This window comes from Martes martes (assembly GCF_963455335.1).
Source record: "Martes martes genome assembly, chromosome: 15".
In the NCBI taxonomy this organism is placed as follows: Eukaryota; Metazoa; Chordata; class Mammalia; order Carnivora; family Mustelidae; genus Martes; species Martes martes.
In genome coordinates, this window is record NC_137903.1 from 5,778,238 (window position 1) to 5,800,465 (window position 22,228).

Below are 22,228 nucleotides of genomic sequence, written 5' to 3' on the forward strand. Positions count from 1 at the left end.
GATGTTAAGGAGTTTACCATTTATGTTTTCTTCTGGGAGTTTTACAGTCCCAGGTTGGCGCTAAATAATTGTAAGCCCTTGTTATGTATCCTTCCAGATTGTTATGTCTTATTGTACTATACACATTACTCTGCAACTTGCCTTTTCCATTTAACATATCTATGAGAGATCAGAGTCCTTGGTTGAAAGAAACACAGACTAACTCTGGCCAATTCAGCGGAAAAGTAGCTCATGAAAAGACATTGTGTAGCTTGTATAGTTTCTGGGAAAGTTGGAGAATTAGACTTGAAGTTACTAGCTTTTAAGTTATTCCTGATCATCTGCACAATTGGCCCCCAGAACTGCCACCGTCACTGGGCACACCACTGTGGCTTCCATGTGTGACTCACCGGTGTGCTCCCAGCTGGCCCCCTGCACACGTGGGCTATGCAGTCGCCTGCTGCCCTGCACTTAGAAAGGTTGTGCTCTTGGCATCATCCTCTGCTGTTTCCATCCTGGAATTCCCCATACTTTTTGAACAAGGGTCCCTGCGTTTTTGTTTTGCACTGAGCCCTACAAGTCAGGTGGTCAGTCCTGGGTGCTGGATACTGGGTGCTGCTATTAGAGTCAGTGTCCCTATAACTCTAGAAACTAGATGAAACTCTAGAAACAGTTGTCCCGATCGCCACTGACCCTCACCAAGAATCGTTCGCCATCCTCCCTGCTGCTCTCCCTTACCTGTTCTCAATTCAAGATGTGGGACCACAGCATCTAAACTGCAGAGCTTCCAGCTGTAGTGGAAGCTAGAAAAATGAGTATCAAATATTTTACAGTGGGAGGAAACTGTATCTTCTAAGGCGGAAGTGGGGGGTAGTCCCCCAAACACAGGAAGTAAGTTCAGAGGCTCAATAGCCAAATGGAACCGTAGATGCTCAATAGGGTAGAACCACGAGTATACGTAGGTTTGTCTCGTTCTTTCACGTGACTGTCTAATACTCTGTCATAGAGACACACCGTAACTCAGTCATTGCCCTGTTGGTGGGCACTCACGACATTTACACTTTTTTTTCTAGTGCAGACTGGTATTTTGACATATGCAGTAGCTCATGATTTACCTTTATAGTCAAATATGCCGGGGGCGGGGGAGGAAGGAGAAAGTAGCATATTTTATTTTATTTTATTTTTTTTTATAAATTTATTTATTTATTTTAAAGACTTTATTTATTTATTTGACAGACAGACATCACAAGTAGGCAGAGGCAGGCAGAGAGAGAGGAGGAAGCAAGCTCCCTGCTGAGCAGAGAGCCTGATGCGGGGCTTGATCCCAGGCCCTGGAATCATGACCTGAGCCGAAGGCAGAGGCTTTAACCCACTGAGCCACCCAGGCGCCCCAAAAGTAGCATATTTTAGAACTGACCTAACTTTGTTTCTAAGCCTCTGTCCCACAAGATGGGGAGAAGTAGGAGAAAATTTAACTGCCAAATTTAAGATCTATTTCTTCTTGTTTTGCATAGTAGTGGTGATGGTTCTCCAAAACAGACCACATCCTCATGTCCCATCCCAAAAGCTCTTTTGCAATGTGCCCCAGGCATCTCCCCTTCAAGAGGGAGAGTCTGTTTCCTCTCCCTTTGAATTAGAGTTGGCCCTGTGACCTGTTTCGACCTATAGAATGGGATGGAAGCACTAATATGTAGTTTCTGGGGTACACGCCTTAATAGATCTGTGGCTTCTGTCTGCCTTGGTTGGAACGTTTCTTCCTGGAGGTCAGTTGTCTGTAAGAAGTCCAGTCACCTTGCCAGAGACAGAGACCATCGTGGAGAGAGGCCTGAAGTCATCTTGGTTGTTCCTGCTTAAGCCAAACTCCCATGAGAACAGCCCAGCTGGGCCCCAGCCAATCAAAAGAAACTTGGGAAATAGTAAATGATTTTAAGTCACTCAACTTTGAAGTGGTTATATAGAAACTGATTGTTTCAGGGTTAACTCAGTCTCTCTTGGTAAATGTTTGGTCTCTCCTCATCCCTCCCAATTATTCATGAAGATTGTACCATGATAGTCCACACTGCCTTTCTTTTTTTCCCTCCAAAAGAGTTTATTTATTCATTCAAGAGAGAGCACAAGCAGGGGGAGCGGGAGAGGGAGAAGCAACTCCCTGCTGAGGCTCAGTTCCAGGACCTAGGGTCCAGGTGGGGCTCAATTCCAGGACCTGGGGTCACGATCTGAGCCAGAGGCAGACACCTGACTGAGCCCCCCAGGCGCCCCACCACTGCTCTTCTTAAATGTGATGCTGACACTCCTCCCATTGAAGGGTGGTGTCTATATTCTCTCCTCTTGACTTTGCAGGGTGGGGGGGTTTCTAAGGTGGAAGTGATACGAAGTAAAAAAAAAAAAAAAAAAAAAAGATCTCTGTTCGATGCTCTTGGGATGCTCTCTCTTGGAATCCAGCCACCTGATGTGAGGAAGCCGACTTTATGGCAAGGCCCACGTGGAACCTGGTTAAGTCAGCATAACCTCCAAGCACGTGGCGTGACTCCAGGTAATGCCCACACCAGCCTGTTAAGTCACCTCTAGGCTCTGTCTTCCAGCGGAAGTCCCAGACATTTTGGAACAGAAACTGTCCCCATTCTACTTTCCCAGTTCTTGCCCCTGGAGCGGTTTGTTACACAGCAGTAGTCAGAACACTCCCTCGGCGGCATCTGAGCGAACATGGAACTATCATGGCGACAGAGAAAAGGAGGCAACCTCAGGTCCCTGGGCTGGCTTCTGGGACCTCCCTGCTCTCCACTATGTTGGCCTTGTTCCTGGGGACCTTTTCCTGAGTTGAGCTGCTCTGCTGGGCCTTTTTGAGTCTCGTCCTGACATTAACTAGTTCACCCATTTTCCTCTAGTTGCAAGGTGCCTGCCCGACGGGCTGCTCTGTCCCATTCCCTTGTTTACAAAAGACATTTGTTCTTGTCTAGGTGTCTTCCCTCGGAAGGAGATAGGAGTTCAGTCTCTTCAGAATCCATTCTTCTCTTCATCTCCCCAAAACTCCCACTGCACCCGGATTAGCTGGATAACTGGGTGTTCTCCCTTCCTACTCCCAGGGTTTTTTAATCCATTTCCTCAGGAGCAAAAGATCTGACTCCTTCCAGCACTAGCCCCACTGCAAGGCTTCATGGGAATATCTGGGCACGACCCGCAAGGGGTGTAGCGAGTTGCAGAACAAGCACTGCTGGTTCCGCACTGCCTCGCTGCGCTTTCCTAATTGCGCACTGGAAAATGGGGCACAAACAAGTGAGCTGTAAGAGGGGGTGGGGGATGACAGCTGGAAGGACTGTGCCCCAACAACTCCTCAGTCCAGTATTTATTAGATACAAGATAGCAACAAAGGAGAAGAAAAGAAGGTTATGCAATAGCCATTTCTGTCTAGCAGGTAAACAAGAAGGAATGTGAGTCATACGCTGGTCCCAAGTCTTAGAGGTAAAGAAGAGGAGTGAGGTGCGAAGGTCCGGCAGCGTGGATTTGCAGTCGCACAATCGCACTTAAAGAGATTACCTTAGCAGGAGGCTGTCTCTGAGGTAGGGGAGACAACGAAAAAGGGAAGCCGGGCGACATTCCACCCTGAGCGGGCCGGGCGTTCCCAGCCATTCGGCTTCAGGGACGCGTACCATCCCCTCCACCAGAGGCTGCTAGTACCTTTTTCTCAAGGTCATCTTAAGCTTGTGTGACCAGTACAACTCCTCATCAGTTAAAGTTGTATTTTGAGCAGTGTATTGTTCTGAAGGGCGGTCATAGCTCACCCTGTGGTCAAAGGCGGGCAGGCCATCTCCTCCACCCTAGGGTAGGGGCCACGTTCCCTTGTCTGAGTGGAGCTCACAGCTGCCCTCTCCGGGGACTTCAAGACCAAGTGCTTCATTCACAGGGCTGATCTCTCCTGACGGCCCAATTCAAAAAGCGATTTGCGGACATCACTATGAATGACCCGGGTGTGGGTCTTGCCCCATCCCCAGACTGGCACCTCCCGCATGTCCCTTTACAATTTAATTTCTTCATCTGCTGGATTTTGATGGTGATGATCTCCTAAGACTGTTAGAACGATTAAATGGCACTGTGAATCACTTAGTCTTATACAAGGCAAGTGGAAAACAAAAATTAGTTGTTATGATTAAAAAAATGTGTATTAGCAAAGTCAAGACTCTGCACGCTAGAGAACTGCTGCACTCCCCTAAACCAGAACCTTCCCCGTTGGTCCAGCCATAGAATCCGTTTAAATAGCACAGCTAGATTCGGGATCAGAGCGGTTTAGGGTGCAGACGCAGCCGCGGAGCGAACGCCACCGGGCGCCACCGGGCGGAACACGGCCACGCCTGAGTGCCGGGTGTCCAGGCCTGTGGACCCCTACTCCGCTGGGGGCGGGCCCGGTCCTTCCTAGCGCCTGGGCCCGAGCCACGGACGCCTGCGGGACGGCGGGACTGGGACCTGCCCCATCTCCCGTCCCAGCCGCGAGCCCCGGCTCGGCCTTGTTCCCTCCCGCGGCGCGTTGCCCGTCTGGCGTCATCCTGCCCTCACTGCCGGGAACCCACACCAGCTCGTCCCCACTTTCCGGTCTTGACTCAGCCTCACTGACGGGAAGCCTACCGACCGCCGGGGCGGCCACCCGAGCGGGGGCGGGGGTGTCCGCGGGCGACAGGCGGGCGGGGCACGGGCGTGACTGGGGGCGGAGGGGCGGGGGCGTCGGCCCGCGGGAGGCGGGGCCGGATGTGACCGGAGGCGGGGGAGCCGGGACTTCCGCCGACGGGAGGCGGGGCCGGACGTGACTGAGGGCAAGGGAGGGGGACTTCCGCCGGCGGGAGGCGGGGCCGGACGTGACTGAGAGCAAGGGGGCGGGGACTTCCGCCGGCAGGAGGCGGGGCCAGACGTGACAAGGGGCGGGGTACGGGGACGTCCGAGGGCGGAGACTTCCCCGGCTGCTCCGGGCTCAGCGTCGCTACGGGTCTGGGCTTTCCGGGATGTTTGGTGAGCTGGCGAGGTTGGCTGATGTGCAGCGTCGGTGTTCCCGGGACGACTCTTCCCGTGGCCCCGGGTGTGACTCGTGCGCGAAAGGGGTCAGGGATTAGACGTCACTCGGACGGCCCCGGGAGTAGGAAGGCGAAATCACCGAGTGACGAACTAATTTTGGGGAAGTGAGCGTTAAGGTGTCCCTGTTTATCTTTGTGGTGAAAATTTACTCGTTATCTGCGCTGCTCGTTTTCCGTGATACCTCATGTCTTTTGATCACAGTTGAAGTTTGTGTTGCACTGAACTTCCATCTATTTTATTAAAAACATTTGACATTTTGGGGTAGATAATACGTGAACGTAGTAAAAACAACTCAACCATTAACGTATATGCGAGGAAAAGTAAGTCTCCTTCCTGGCTCTGCCCTCGGTTCCCCATTCTAGAAGCAACCACGGCTACGTTTCTTGTAGGTGCTTCTTGGACAACTTATACACGTGACTGTTTATATGTGCATATGATACGGTTTGAAGTAGGGTTCGGGAGCCAGGGGCCAAGAAGGAATTTTTGAGACCCTTTTGCTGCACAAATGTGGTTCTATTATAGCTCAGGGGCAGGACTCTTGGGCAGGGCAGAGAGAGCTAGGCTGGGATTGTGAGGAGCAATTGGAGTTGGGGGAGGTGAAGACAAAGGGAAGTCTCCAAAAGGATTTTCCTTTTTTTTTTTTTTAATATTTTATTCATTTATTTGACAGAGACAGTGAGAGAGGGAACACAAGCAGGGGAAATGGGAGAGGGAGAAGCAGGCTTCTGGCTGAGCCAGGGAGCCCAGATTAGGGGCTCGATTGCAGGAACAAAGATGCTTGAACGGCTGAGCCACCCAGACGCCCCTCAAAAGGATTGTTCATATGTTAAAGAAAATACAGGATCCTGGAGGCCTGGCTGTTGTGAAGCTAAGGTGGTTTTCTCTCTAGCAAGGCATTGACATAAGTTTGGGAGTTCCTGCAGGAGTGTTACCCTCTGCCAGTCTCAAGTACTTGTCAGTGTTATAAGGAAATGTAATTTTATCTACTCTTTTTTTTTTTGCCTTTGTTCTCCACATCACATACATGTATTTTCTCCATTTTTCCTCACCCAAACACCACACATTGTACACACACTCTGCCCCCGAGTCTTTTTCAATTAATGTAACTTTGAGCCCCTGACTGAGTCCAAAAGTGAGGCACAATGCAGGATTCTACGGCTGGGCTTTAAGGTACTTCCAGCTTTTTGACCATTTAGACAGACGGCCCAACTATGGGAATTACAGATGCATTTCTGGCCTTTGCCATGCACCGGCTGTTTCCAAACAAAGGGGGAAGTTTGTCCAGTCTTCTAACTGAAGCGGGGCAGGATGGTGATGCCTGAGACTCCTCACTCAGCCGGATGGAGCGCATTTCCCCCAGCAGCATGTGAAGCTGTTGCCTGCAGTATCGAAACTGGAGAATTACTGGCCTGGGTAGTGCAGCCTCTCTGAAAGCCAAGGCTGCTTTCGAATCTGTTGGAAATCCCTGGGGCCCCCCCGCAAATAGGTAGCAGTGGTGCATGTTGTCAGGTGACCTGGAGAGTTAGCCCCCCTCACCCCACCCCCAGCCCTGAGGCCTCCATCCAGCCAGACCTGAAGGAATTGCCAAAGATTCTTGGTCTTGTCATAAAAATGAATTCAAGGACAGACACGCAGCACAGGAGATGGTAACACAAGCAGGAAAGTTTATTAAAGCAAAAAGTACATTCTTGAGAAGGGAGAGTGGTCAAGCTTAGGAGAGAGTCCCGCATGCCCTGTCGGTTGGGTTTCTATCATTTATTGACCGTTGTTAACTAGGGGATGGAGTATTTATCACTTGGGGTGGGAAACAGGGTTTTGCCCTTTTTCTTCCTTATTTGGTCACGGGTTTCCAGTCCCGGCACCCGCCATCTTGGGCCCGTCTGGTTTGGTCCCGCTTCCGTGGAGGGCGGCCAGGACGGGCCTCTGACCTTCCCGTTGCCGGCCGTGGCTTCCTCGTTGCTGGCTCCCGGGTCTGCTTTTAGAACCGAACTGTCTACGCGAACGTGCAGACTACTCCTTCCAGGCCCCAAACGCCAGTGACCCAGCCGCTTTCTTCTTTCTTAGGCAAGTCTCACTGTTTCTAACCTGAAACACTTCAGAAGGCTCATCACACCTTTCCCTGGACCTGGGGTGACAGCAGCCTGGGTCCTGCTTGACCTCAGAGAAGGCAGCAGGGTGAGAAGACCACCGTGCTTCCTGCAGTTTACAACTTAAGCCGTGGACTTGATTGCTCCTGGAAACGAAGTCCGTTTCCCGTCCCTGAATTTCCAGTTTGTGTCCCCCAAGGATCAGACTTTGGAAGATCCTGGCCAGTCTGGGTGGTACAGGCCTGCCACTACTAATTCTTTGTACCCTCCGTAAAGCCCCCAAATCTGAGCAACAGGGAAGGACTTTTTTCAAGGTCCGCGAAGCTCTGAGGAATTTGCCCCCCCTTCTCTTCCCCAGCCAGCCCAGCTTCCTGGCATCTACTCAGAAAGGAGCTAGGGGGATGGGCAGCCAGGGAACGCTGGAGTAGTTGGTCCGGAACAAGGGTGAGGGGGCGCCATCCATCACTTCGGGCTCCAGACGGAGACAGCAGCAGGGTCACCAGAGGAACCGCACTTATTCCTTCTCCACTGCTGTTTGGCTGTAGTTTCTCAGACGCATTCTCTGCCCTGATGTGCAACGTAGGGAAATGCATTTCCCATGTTCCCAACTCTCGGCAAAGCGAAAGCCAGAATGTCTTACTCTGTCTTACAAGGCACTCTACTGCCCTCTAGCGCTCTCTGGTCCAGGTCCAGGTCCAGGGGTCTTTTTGCTATTTCTGGGACACAACAGCTTTGTACTTGCTGCCACCCCCCCCCAATCACCCCACCCCCTGCCAGGAAGCTGGGCACCCAGCTACCCACAGGGCTAATTTTCTCACTTCTTTCAGGTTTTAACTCAAAAAGTCACTTTCTGGGGCGCCTGGGTGGCTCAGTGGGTTAAAGCCTCTGCCTTCGGCTCAGGTCATGATCCCAGGGTCCTGGGATCGAGCCCCGAGTCGGGCTCTCTGCTCGGCGGGGAGCCTGCTTCCCCCACCTCTCTCTGCCTGCTTCTCTGCCTACTTGTGATCTCTGTCTGTGAAATAAATAAATAAAAATCTTTTTTAAAAAAATCACTTTCTCAGGGGCCTTTCCTTGGCCACGCTATCTAAAACTTCCGAAATGCTTCTCCCCTCACTCCACTCCCCCACACGCACGCACGAATGAACACTGCCAGACATTTCATATTCTGCTGCTCTCTATTTCCCCTTAGTACTTATCATCACTGAATATACTATATATTTTTATATTGTTATGGTCTGTCTCACCCACTAGAATGTAGACTCCATGCGGGCAGGCATTTGTTTTGTCTCTCTTTTTGTCATGACCCAGTGCCCAGAGGTCAGAACAGTACCTGGCACGTAGGCTCTCTGTAAATATGTGTTTAATGGAGAATGTACGATGGCATTGTTTGTCATAGCAGGGAGTGCATCACAGTCTGATATCCATCACGGGGGAAAGGAAAGTGAAGTGGGCAATGCTCACTATAAAATTATTTACAGCAGTTATAAACAAAGGACTAAATGTGCAGACAAGAACACGGAGACCATGAAGTCACAGTGCCAAGTGCAGAAATCCAAGGTACACATCAAACACATTAGCAGGGGTGGGAGTAGGAAATAGGGATTAAAAAAAGATATTAGCCCCCCCCCCCGCCAAGAGTTTTGTACTCATCCATCCAGGTGGATAGAAGACAGTGAATTGAGATTAACACTGTACCTGAGGTCCACCTAAAAATTATTTAATGTTGTGAGTATATATTTTTGTTCTATACAAAATGGTTTTTTTTTTTTAAGATTTCTTAGAATTTAAAAAAAAACTTTTTTAGGGGCACCTGGGTGGCTTAGTTGTTAAGCGTATGCCTTGGCTCAGGTCAGGATCCCAGGGTCCTGGAATTTAGCCCCGCATTGGGCTCCCTGCTGAGAGGAAGCCTGCTTTTCCCTCTCCCACTCCCCCTGCTTCTGTTTCCTCTCTCGCTGTGTCTCTCTCTGTCAAATAAATGAATAAAATCTTTAAAAAAAATTTTTTTTAATAATATCTACTCCCAATGTAGGGATCAAACCCACAACCTCAAGATCAAGAGTCACATGCTCTACCAACAGAGACTAACAGAGCCAGCCAGGCGCACCTTGTACAAACTTTTTAATAAAAAAACTTTAAAACATATATTTATATGAGTATACAGGACAAGCTTCACATATATGTTTATTTTTTTCTAAGAAAAGCTACAACAGTTTTTAACAGCTGTGTTAAGGCAAGCTTGACATGCGGGTGTATGTATTTAAAATGTACAAATTGTTAGGTTTTGGCGCATGTATTGATCTATGTAACCATTTTAAACTCCAGGGCTGACTTGCCTGTTATGCACCATAGTCAGACACCTATGAAAATGCTTTAATTTATTGTAAATTTTAAAATGCTTAAACATTTTTAAAAGATTTTATTTATTTATTTGACACAGAGAGAGATCACAAGTAGGCAGAGAGGCAGGCAGAGAGAGAGGGGGGAAGCAGACTCCCCACTGAGCAGAGAGCCTGACAGGGACGCAGGGCTCCATCCCAGAACCCTGAGACCATGACCCGAGCCAAAGGCAGAGGCTTAACCCACTGAGCCACCCAGGTGCCCCAAAAATGCTTTAATTCTTAAAAAATTCTTTTAAATTCAAAGAAAATAGTGAATATTTATATTAAGATATTTTCACATATTGATATTCATCCTTTTACCAACACATTTGTAAAACCTTTTTTTTTAGATTATTTATTTATTTATTTATTTGACAGAGAGAGAAGCCACAAGTAGGCAGAGAGGCAGGCAGAGGGAGAGGGAGAAGCAGGCTCGCCCGATGCGGGCCTCAATCCCAGGACCCTGAGATTATGACCCGAGCCGAAGGCAGAGGCTCAACCCACTGAGCCACCCAGGCGCCCCCACTTATAAACCATTTTTATACTGATGCATTTTTTTTAAGATTTTATTAATTTATCTATTTGACAGACAGAGATCACAAGCAGGCAGAGAGGCAGAGAGAGAGGAGGAAGCAGGCTCCCTGCTGAGCAGAGAACCCAACATGGGGCTTGATCCCAAGACCCTGGGATCATGACCCCAGCCGAAGGCAGAGGCCTTAACCCGCCGAGCCACCCAGGCGCCCCTATACTGATGTATTTTTTAAGGCTTTTAATATTTAAAAAAATACCTTCTTATGAAGGAAGTGGCCCAAGAAGGTCAGAGTGCCTATGGGCAATGCAAGTCATAACAGAGCTGGCCCCAATTAAAATAATGTACATATTCACCCCCATTCCCCTCCCTTAAAATTTCTTTGGGCCCCTTTTTAATTCTTATCCCTGCCATCCTCCTCCCACTGCCAAAGCAACCTATGATCTGCTTCTATCATTATAGTTTTCATTTTCCAGAATTTTATAATCATCTTTTTAAAAGATTTTATTCCTTATTTGAGAGAGAGACAGAGAAAGAGCAGGAGAAGAGCAGAGGGAGAAGGACAAGCAGCCTCGGTGAGCACAGACCTGGCCTCCTGGGTTTGATCCTAGGATCCTGCGATCATGACCAGGCCAAAACCAGGAGTCGGGCACTTAACTGACTGAGCCATTCAAGGGCCCCCATTTTCTAGAACTTTATATAAATGGAATTTATGTAGCACTCTCTTTTGGTTGGGCTTTCAATCAGCATAATTATTTGAATATCCATGTTGTTTATCAATAGTTCATTCCCTTTTTGGGGCGTGAAGGGCCGAGGAGTGTCTGTTGCATGGGGCACAACAATTTACCTTCACCTGTTAATCGGCATTTGGGTTGTTTCTAGTTTCTGGCTATTACACGTAAAGCTGCTGTGAACATTCGGGTACAAGTGTTCATACCTGCATTTGCTTTTTCTTTTTTGCATAAATCCCAAGGATTAGAAATGCAGAATCATAGTGTAGCCGTTGAACTTTTAAAGAAACTGCAAAGTGGATTTTGGATTCACAGCAGGAGTGCCCGCGTGCATCCGTTTGTCCCACTGTTGACAGCCCGACAGGGCAGGCTTTCAGAGTAACCTAGTGGTAGCTCATTGTTTTTAATCTGCGTTGCTCTAATAAATAACGTTGCACACCTTTTCTTGCGCTCATCTGTTCATCTGTCTTCTTTGGTGACGTGTCTGTTCAAATTTTTTGCCTATTTTTGGTGAGGGAGGGGTTGGATTGGGAGAATAACTTTTTGATTAGAGGGAAACATACCGTTTCCACTGACTGAGAACCGAGGACCTGGGGAATCCTCGTGGGGAGAGACCGGGAAGAGGGAGGGAGAAAGGAGGTCACGTTTGAGACGCGGCTGGGTGGTGGGAGCTGAAACGGAGAACCCGGGAAGGGCGGGTTTGGTGGGGACCCGGCTCCTCGGTCCCGCGGGCCATCCGGCCCCCGCACCGGCTGGGCCCCCGCACCGGCTGGCCGATTCCCCGGAGGGGGCGCCCCCAGCCGAGAGGCGGGCCCCTGGGCCGAGTCGGACCGAGAACCTGACTCCCAGGTCCGCATCGGAACCGCGGGCTTCCTTTCCCTTTCCGGGGCCGGAAAGTGACAAAGCACAGGAGGCGGCCCGGGGGCCTCCTGCCCGGGGTGGGGGTTGGGCCGATTGGGCCGCGGGACCCCAACGCCGCGGGTAAAAGGGACGTGTGTTTCCGCCCGGTTTCGAACCGGGGACCTTTCGCGTGTGAGGCGAACGTGATAACCACTACACTACGGAAACCGGCCGGCAGCCGACGCCTGCAAAGCCGCCTTGCCGCTGGGCGGCCGCGAGCCGCGGGCGGGACCGACGCGCCCCCGCCGGGAAGCTCCGGTCCCGCGCGAGGGGAGCCGCCGACGGCCGCCCGGGGCTCCGGAAACGCGGGCCGCGCCGTCTCCCCGACCCGCGCCAGCCGCGCCTCGGGACACCGGCCGGAGTCCTCCAGTTCGGCTCCGTTCCCGCCCCGGGCCCTCAGGGGCGGCGGCAGACCCCACGGGTTCAGGGCTCGGTCCCACCGGACACCCTCCCCCCTCCCCCCGCAGGCACCTGTCACAAGGGCAAGTTGTCACCTGTGCTTGGGACCAACCGGCTGTAGCCAGAGCTTCCCACCACCTCCTCCTCCCGCTTGACCATGAGCCTGAACGCAGGGAAACGGGTTACACACCCCAGTGCCGGTTTGTGAGGAAAGGATGCGACGCAGCAACCGCAGACGGAGGAGATGCCTAGGGCAGGGTAGGTGGGAAGGGGCATAGGGTTGCCATGGGTTCCCCAGCCTGGAAGCGCTGCGGACCCCCTACCTCAGAGATATTTTATTTTATTTATATAATTAATTAATTACTTAATTAATTTTTGTGGGGGCCTCATCAAGGAGGCACGATCCATTATGAACTCAATCTCCAGCCTCTCTCCAGAGGAGGTGGGGGGCATCCACTGAAATTTCCAAGTTTCTAATCATAGTAGTTTTTCTGGTGACCAGACCCATCCTGGAGCTCTCCAGGAGCCCACCAGGAGTCACCTCATTAGACTGTCACACACACCTGTCCAGGGAGTTCCAAGGGACTTGGGAGCTCTGGGACAGGAACCAGGGCAAAGGAGAAAGGGAGAACAAAACGTCCTCCTAACCTCTTTCTTTCTTAGGAAATTACAAAGGTTTTAGGAGCTCTGGCGGGGGTCCTGGGATGAAGACCAAAGCCCACATTTCTTGCGATATCTCAATGTCGCGTTCCCGAGGCAGGGTCTCTCAGTCACTCGGCGTGTTTGGGCTGGGTGCCATTATTTTCCAAGTCCTAACACTGTTTAGCTAGACAGACACTAGCATGTTCTCTCTTCGTCAGGGGAAGAGGAGTTGGGGCTCTCAGCAGAGACCAAAACTGAGACTTAGGAAGTTGGAGAACCAGGGAAGGCAAACTGAAACGCAGAGGGCAGCAGGATAGTTGTGTCGGGAAAGGCTGTCCAGGGAGGGGATCGCACCCCCGAACATGAGTTAAAAGCGGAAGGTGGCGGTCTGCAGCGCCCCACGTGCTCGGGAGCGCGGCTCCCCAGGTAAGTCTGTCCAGGTGCTCAAGGAGAGAGGTACGTGTGCGCTTCACGCTCAGCCCTGCCGGGTCCAGCGCTGAGCTCACCAAGGCCCCGCACCCAGCGCGGTGATCCTGAGCCTGGTGGCAGGACAGATGGGCTGATTCCACAAGCCAGACGTGGAAGTCCGCGTAACTTCCGGAGCTCAGAACTTCGCTTCACCCACCTCAACGCCCTGCTCCCGAGGAAGGCCACTGCTTCCTTCCCCCAGAGCTGAGACCTGAGTCGAGAATTAAAATGGACCCTGCGCTGGGTGGAGGGACCCTTGGCTGGGACCGAGAGAGGGGCGGCCGGAGTGGGCGTCTCAGCATCTCAGCAACCTCTTCTGTAAGCCAGTTTCATTACTTCTCGCTGAAATATATTTTCAAGATCAGAATGCTGATCATTGACTCGAAGGTGTAAATCAGGCGTGGTGGTGAGCTCCTGGTCCTTCTCACTGGGATTCTCAAGAGAGACAAAGGGCAGGGTCCAACACCCGGTTCCTGGGTTGACCGGCCCCGGAGGGACAGGGAAGCTATGAAGATTGCAGAGGTCCTTTTGGTAATTCCAAAATGCTTCCCCCCCTCCCGCCGAGGAATCACTGATCTGTTATTAAACTTTCACTCGGAAACATGCACAATATTTCAGATCCCTGCTAAATCTAGAAAGGGTCTGCTGATAGAAACACAGTATTAGTAATTACAGAACTTTCTCTCACTTTGTAACCCTAAAGCTAGTTAAAATTAGAGTTCAAGGTGGCCCAGTAATTTTACCATTTTGGCCTTTCTGCCAGTGTTTCAAGTGCCCCGTGGGGCAGTCCAGAGCCATGCAAAGACACGTGCTGGGCTTGTGAGATCAGGAATGCCACGCTTAATCCCTTTGGACTTCTTGCAAAACAGCAGTGTCTTTCTATGTGGTAACGAACTGCTTGATTTTACTTGTAAGCTGGGAAGTAAGAGGAGTAAGCGAAAGTGATGTAACAAACGAGTTAAATGGCCTGTGAATTAAATCCTAATATCACGTGACAGATGGGAATAAATCACCACCATGCTAGTGAGGAAGGAGATGGGGGTTTTGGTCAAAGTCGGTTATCTAGTTGTTCTAATTGGGGTCCAGCAAGCTACAAGGCTTTTTCTTTTTGTTTTTTTAAGATTTTATTTATCTATTTGACAGAGAGAGAGGGAACACAAGCAGGGGGATTGGGAGAGGAAGAAGCAGGCTTCCCACTGAGCAGGGAGCCCCATGCAGGGCTTGATCCCAGGACCCCCGAATCATGACCTGAGTCAAAGGCAGACCCTTAATGACTGAGCCACTCAGGCGCCCCAAGCTACAAGGCTTTGATGGCTCTTGTGCCCTAGCTCCTAGGAGACCACCAGCGTCCAGTCCCCCCTGCTGCAGCGAGAGACCAGTATAGGGGTGGCACAAGGTGGAAATGCCAGAAACATTGCCGAGTTTCTACCCCTCCCCCGCCCAAGTCCACCTGGCCCCACAGGTGCTCAGAGACAGCCCCTCTTCCCACCGGGGACACAGAGTTTGCTGGGAGGTGTGAGGCTGCGGGGCCCCACGCAGGAATGGGCCAGCAGAGGTACGGCCGGGCCTTGCAAAAGCAATGGGTCAGCAAAATCCAACCGTGGGCTCTGGAGAGATGTCTGCCCTGCTCAGCTCCTGCTGGAGGAAAGGGCAGTTGGCGATTGCCCCGAACTGCTGTTGACCTCTATCCTCCAGGCAAAGCAAAAAGCAGTCAGCCGGGTCCAGGGCCCCCATGGATGCCTGTATGGGAGGTGTAGCCTGAGCGTTCCAGGGTCTTAAGCTGCTTGTTCAAACCCCAGAACAGTGAAGATGGGTAACAAAACCCAAACTGGAACTCCAGCTGGGAAGTTTGAGAAAGAAGCCGGAAATCACGATAATACAAATGCAGACCCAGAAATGCAACTTACCATCTGGTACTAGGAGCAGCTCAGGGAGTCGTGGAGCCCAGTGGAAGATGAAAATGTGAGCCTCTTGCTCACAAAGGAGCAGGAAGAGGGCTGCTGGAGGTCGTGAAATAGAAAGCTTTTCCCCTCCTCCTGTGGCCTCCCTCCCAACTTGTTGTGATGGTTTTTTATCCGCTATTTGATGTCATTCTATGTAAAGAAAAATTAAAATAATCAGGATTAATTTTGCCGGTTATCATTAGATTGTATGAGGCCCCATTTTCATCCTCTGCTTTAGCCTGCGCCAACTTGTAGTCAAGCTTCTCTCCTCCCCAGAGGCCCTTAGAATATTTGCAGATTTCTGAGACTGGACCTTTCTCTCTATTGCAATCGTCTTTTTGAGAAGTCTCTCCTTATCTAACTCCGGATTTGTGTTTAGCCGACAGTGCAAATATGAAAGCATTTAACCCCCGGGCAGAACCACTGAAGTCACATAATCCATATTTCCTAGCTCCTATGGGCACACGAATTTTTGTCCTTACCAGACCAGTGGAAACGTTGCACAGAATTCACTCAACTGTTCTTAGTTTACTTCTAAATACACACATTCTACCTTCGCCTTACTGGTAAATAGGGAAGGCCCGAGGGAAAAGGAATTCTGGGTTGTGCTGTCTTTGCCTTTCCTTCTGTGTCATTGTTTCCACCATAAGTGGTGGCTAATACTGGAAATAACGTAAGACAGGATATGATAGGATTTCTTGGTCCTTGGTTTTTCTTAGGGCATCATTGTCTTCTTTCTCCGTTTGAAGGAAATTCTGCTTGGAATGGAAAGTGCAGCCTGTGGGCTGGAAGGTCATTAGTTCCGTCACAGAGCCAAGGGGCTTACTGCCGACTCACCTTAAGTCTCTGAACACCCACTGTGTGGTGGGTCCGTCCAGGATTCTGTGTTCATCCAAGGTAGCAGATGCTATGCACCAACGGGCCACAAGGAGGGTGAACAAGAATATTGCTGACATCTTCTCTGCCCCTACGCAGGCTCCGTTGTTCCTCTGGACTCCAGTTACAGAACACACCATCAAAAAGTATTTAAAAATTGGAGGACATTTTTCAGACCCCTCCCCCCCCATTACTAATGTATGTTTGAATCAAACCCAAGATCTGTTGTCAGGAGGTACTGCCCACCCATACCCACTGCTCTCTCCCTGGTGGTCTAGTGGTTAGGATCTGGTGCTTTTACCCCCACGACTTGGGTTCGATTCTCGGTCAGGGAAGCATCTTTTCTTTCTGATCACCACCCGCGTTCTACTGTTACTCCGAGCGACTCCGTTTTCACCCAGCCTCGGTTCCGTGCATCCCACTTGTCATCCGGTTCTGAGGTATATCAGTGTTGAGGGAACAAGGTACCTGTGAAGAATGAGAAATTCCTCTACGCGGACTCAAACTCGCCTCTGCCTGCCTCCGTTGGAAAATACGGGTTTATTTTTTTCCCAGTGCGAAAATTTCTACATGAAACAAGTGTGAGTTATATCACATGATTCTTGCATCTATTAAGTAAGGCTGGATTGGCACAGCCACAGTTTCAATCATGGATGCAATGTTTCCCCCATTCACTGAAAGCCTAAGTTACATTCCAGAGATATAGACCGCTCAGGTAATTTTACCAGATCCTCTGCCGTTTGGTCTTTTGTAAAAACAGGAATGTAATTTTATAGGGTAATTAGTTCACTTTACCTGTAAAACCGGAATTATCATAAACAGATGAGGACTGACCCTATTAAAATAGCCAGTTATATGACCCCAGTCCTTGGCTCCGCAGTGACTTCCTTCTGAGGTTCTCAAAACTGATTTCCAGATCACCTGGGGAAAGCTTGAGAGGCACGTGGACCGCTCCACCACCGACTTCATGTGGGGATCCCGGGACTTGGCCTTGGCTGGTAGGCGTCAGGAGCCACGCGGGCACTGGCTGACCTGGGATTGCAGCCAGGCTCCAGAAACAATAGAATATTGGTGGCGTGAGAAGGGAAAAGAAAATGAAGAAAAAGGGAGGGGGGGCAGGAAAAGGGAACCACTACTTCCCTGACCGGGAATCGAACCCGGGCCGCGGCGGTGAAAGCGCCGAATCCTAACCACTAGACCACCAGGGACAGGTACAGGAGTGGTTTAGGCAGCATCTCCTGGAATACGATCCTCAGAATGATGCCGGCACCTGTCAGAGACTCTAGAAATGTCTGGGGAAGGTCGTGAAGTGGGTGTGTGCTGCTGGAGGCAGTGACTGCCACATGGGTCAGGGGATGGAAGGGGACTTCGGTGGCAGAAAGGTTGCAACAAAGATGGCCACAAGTCAAGCCAGGGAAGAGAACAATTTTTCCTACATTTTCATCACTGACTCCCTCAGACCACAAGCGTTTCTTGTGTTTCTTTCTTTTTTGCCCCCTTCATTCCTAAAATGTTTGGGCCTCTCCCACGTCTGTAGTTTCCCCATGGCTGGGGGAGGAAGACGTGTCTCTCTTTGGGTCCCTCACCTCCCGCAAAAGGATCGTATTCCTCATCTCCTCCCACTGCGGGCCTCCCTGATGCAGAAGGAGGGATATCCTTGGCCAGTGGGACAGGCCCGCCTGGAGCTGCCCCTCTTCCAGGCCCGACTCTGTTATTTGGGACCTGGAAGGGCCTGCACAGGTGCCTGAAGTTCGATTAGGGCTCTCCGCCCGTCAGTGTCCCGAGCTGAACTAGGCCTCCAGGGTGTGCCGGTGGGGATCAACAGGTGGCCGAAGGAAGGCCGTTTGCAGGGGTCTGACCAGCTCCTGGTCGTGGGAGGTGAGGTGCCCGCACACTTGCACTGGACCCGTCTCCCTGCAGGAAGGAGTTAGAATTGAGAGCAGAGGGTCCGCCCTGAGCCCCCGTGTGCTCAGACACAGAGCTCTGAGGAGTCCCACAATTCTTCATGCAAACTGACCTCATGGGTCCTTAAGAAGGTCTTTTTGTCAAGGTAGGTGGGAAGATCTTATTATATTTTACAGTTTATTAGCTTCATTGATAAATCTAAAATATTTAGACATAGGGTACGTGATCTTTCCTTTGTTCTATTCCCCACGGCTGCAAATATTAGGCCCAGCCACTCTCTGAGTTTCCAGGCCGTCAGCTCCTCACTGCACCGCTGGATCTACGGTCACGCTCTCCCAAACCGAGTCGTCTCTCCATTTCCCCAACCCAGGAGCCCTTCCCCAGGCCCCACCCCTTGTGAATCCCAGAACCCCTGGAAATAAACTCAGAACCTTTACTACCCATCATATCCATTAAGCATACAGTCCTGTCTGCACTTCTGTGGCTCTCCCTCTAGGAAGGACACTGCCAAGTTCTTTGGGGAGTGTTTTCACCTCAGCAGCTCAAGCAGCTTCCGTGAGCTTCGAAGGCACTGAGCCAGCAGATATGCATGTTTCTCCTCCAAATTGCATTCAGTAGCATGCTTCCAATTAAAAAAAGAAATTAGAAAGCTGTTTCTGTTTCCTGTCATTTGAGGAACCCTCAGATTTTCTGCCAAGAGTTCATGAGAGGAGGGAGAAGAAGGGACCTGCGGGGAAGGTGTATTAGAGTTCTCCAGAGGAGCGGGACCGATGGGAGATCCACATCTGTAGCTGCCTCTTAGGGTCTCCTGATTATGGAGTCCCAAGACCCGCTGAGTGAGCTGGCAGGCTGGAGACCCAGGAGAGGCGATGGTTTAGTTCCAGTTGGTGTCTGAATGCCTGAGAACCAGGGGAACTGCTGGTGCAGCTCACGTCCAAAGGCCAAGGCCAGCAGGTTTGAGACCCTGGAAAAGCGGATGTTCCAGTCCAAGCCCGAAAGCAGAGATCACAAGTAGGCTGAGAGGCAGGCAGAGAGAGAGAGAGAGAGAGAGAGGAGGAAGCAGGCTCCCTGCTGAGCAGAGAGCCCGATGGGACCCTGGGATCATGACCTGAGCCGAAGGCACAGGCTTTAACCCACTGAGCCACCCAGGTGCCCCTGTTGTTGTTTTTTAATCGTAATGCATATAACATAAGTTTACCCGTTTTAACGTGAACAATTCATTTAGTGGCATTTCGTACGTTCTTACGGTTGTGTGACTACCTTCACTATCCAGTTCCAAAACATGTTCATTCAGTGCTCTCTTCGGCAGCACATATACCAAAACACATTCATTCATCATCCCAAAGCAAAGCCCACATTCAACCCCCGTGAGCAATTATTCCTCAATCCGCACTCCTCCCGGCTCCCGGGAGCCACCAGCTTGCTTTCTGTTCCTAGGGACTTAGCTCTTCTAGATGTTTCGCATGCATGGAATCACACAGCATGTGAGTTGCCCCTGGCTGCTTTCATTCAGCTTATTGTTGGAGTTCATTCAAGTTGTGGTGTGGATGAGTACTCTATTCCTTTATATGGCTGAATAATATTTCACCATCTGTATACACCACATGCTCACACATTCCTCCAGGGATAGACCTTCGGGTTGTCTCCGCCTTCTGTCTGCTGTGAATAGTGCAGCTATGAAGGTTCATGTGCAAGGACTACTTTTGAGAATCAGGTGTTCATTATTTCGTAGTGAAATCACTGGGTCATTTACATTCTCACCAGCAATGTTTGGTGGTTCTAATCTCTCCTTCCTGCCAACAATTTTTCTTTTCTTTTTTTAAGATGTTATTTATTTGAGAGAGAGAGAGAGAGTGAGAGAGCCCAAGAAAGGGGAGGGTCAGAGGGAAAGCAGACTCTCGGCTGAGCAGGAAGCTGTCCTGGGACTCCCGGATCATGATCTGACCCGAAGGCAGTCGCTTAACCAACTGAGCCTCCCAGGGGCCCAACGCTTTTTATTTTCTATTGTTTTTGCTGTTGTTGTTAAAATGATAGCAATCCTAGTGGGTATGAACATAACACCACACATGTACTAGAATGACTAAAATAATAAGACTTGCAATAGCAAACAAAAGAGAGGTTTTCCTATATGACTCCATTTACGTAAAACTCTAGGAAATGCCAACTAATCTACAGTGATCATAAACAGATCAGTACTTGCTTGAGAGGCACAGGTCAGTGGGGGCATGACTTAGAGAGGGGCAGAAAGGAGATGTTATCGAGGGCTATAAGGAAACTTCTGGGGGTGATGGATATATTCATTATTTTGATTATAATGATAGCTTCACTAGTGCATACATATGTCAAAATATCATACTGTATATTTTAAATATGGGCAGGTTGTTGTATGTTAAATAATAAATTGCTGAAAAAGAAACAAGGTGACACAATGTCATATGTCCCTTTTGGAGGTCACTGAAGTCTCTTCATTTTAACCTGTGCCATAAATTGAAAATGTAGGGGATTGATTACACCATTCTCTTTTAAACTTTTTTTTTTAAGATTTTATTTATTTATTTGTCAGAGAGAGAGAGAGTAAGCACAGGCAGACAGAGTGGCAGAGGGAGAAGCAGGCTCCCTGAGGAGCAAGGAGCCTGATGTGGGACTCAATCCCAGGACGCTGGGATCATGACCCAAGCCAAAGGCAGCTGCTTAACCAACTGAGCCACCCAGGCGTCCCACACCATTCTCTTTTAATTTAGACTTTCTGCGTCTAAATTTCTCACATCTGTGACAAAGTCCTAAGTCAATAGGCATGCAGATTCCCAGATGACAACAGATGACCATCAACTGCTATACAGCAGACACTGAGTTAGTCTCTTTCTAGAATATTCACAATATCTTGCCTGCCTTCTACCCCAGCAGAGCCCTTTCACCATTTCAGATATCTATGTATTTCTGTTACCGATGTTTTAATTTTAGTAGTCTTGGGTACAAATAGCATAAATAAACTTAGCAAATTAAGCAGAAAAAGAATTAATTGAGAAGTTATTGGTGGGTCTTACATTCATGAGAATTAACAACCAGATTCAGATAAAGGGAATAACCAAAGGGGAGCTAGGAGGCCAGAAACAGAGCCAAACTCGTGTCAGAGAAAGAGTCTGGTAAGGAAACCATAGGAATGGTCATCGGCTTTGACATTCTGCATAAATGAATTCTAAACTGTTCACGATTCTACATATTATTGGCTCTTGAATCAGAATCTAGGGAAGTAACTTAGAGCGCACTGAACTAAGGTCACATATTAAATAGAATATGCCTCTACTTCATCTTCTTTAGAGCAAAGAGGGTTCCCGACCTCATTCAGACTCACATTTGTATTCCCCAAGAATTGAGGTCCACGTGATCAGAAAGCTCTACTGCCACCGGTTTTGATCTGGGGACCAGACTCCCTTGATTTGTTTTTCTTAGTAGGTGATATAATCCCATTTTGTATTTATTGGTGTTACAGATATTTAAGTTTGTTCATTTCAGTGTAAGATAACTTTTATATTATTTAAATATATTTTACTCTGTGATCTATGTTTTCTTTCTCTAAGTTCAAAAGTTCAGCATCTCTTTATCTCATCTGTTGTTTATGTATACAGTTATGATACCATATGGATCTTTAATTCTATTTTTTTTTTTGACAGTGTGTGTTGACTTTGGACAAAGACTCTTCCCTTGACTGAACCATAGTCAGGTTCCTCTAAGTCCTCTTCTCAACTCAGCTTTGACCTTGGACTTCAGTCTTTATCTTTGTTGAGCCTGCATGGCTCAGTTTTTAGCAATAACCCAGCAAGGTCCATTTAGAGAAAACCTCCCACTCTTGATATCTGATCACACGGGCCAACCTTGAGCAAGAATTCATTTAGGTCAGTTTAGCCAGAATGCCTCCTTAGCTGATATTTTCCCTTAGTAATTTCATATGTACTAACACCCACTCTGATCTTTGGTTCTAAGTCCCTACTTGTTGGAATTGAGCCCAGCTCTATCCTGAGGATCTCTTTTCCTTTGCTGCAGTGGTTCCTGAACACAATCTGCTGTTGCTGCTTTGACCACTGTTCAGCTCTGGTTCTTCTTTGACACTTCCCGAGCTGAAGTATGAAGAAATTAACACACTGCCACTTCCCCCCAGAGCTCCTCTCTTCCTCTCGTCATACTTCAAATGAACTTTAATATGATGGTAATTGTTATGTGGGAAAGAGGCAGAAGAAAAGTTTTTAAATTTCCTTACTGTCTAGAGCCCACTGACAAGTCCTTGAAACAGGCAGCGTGACCTTCCTCTGGGGACTCAAGTACCTCCACCTTAACA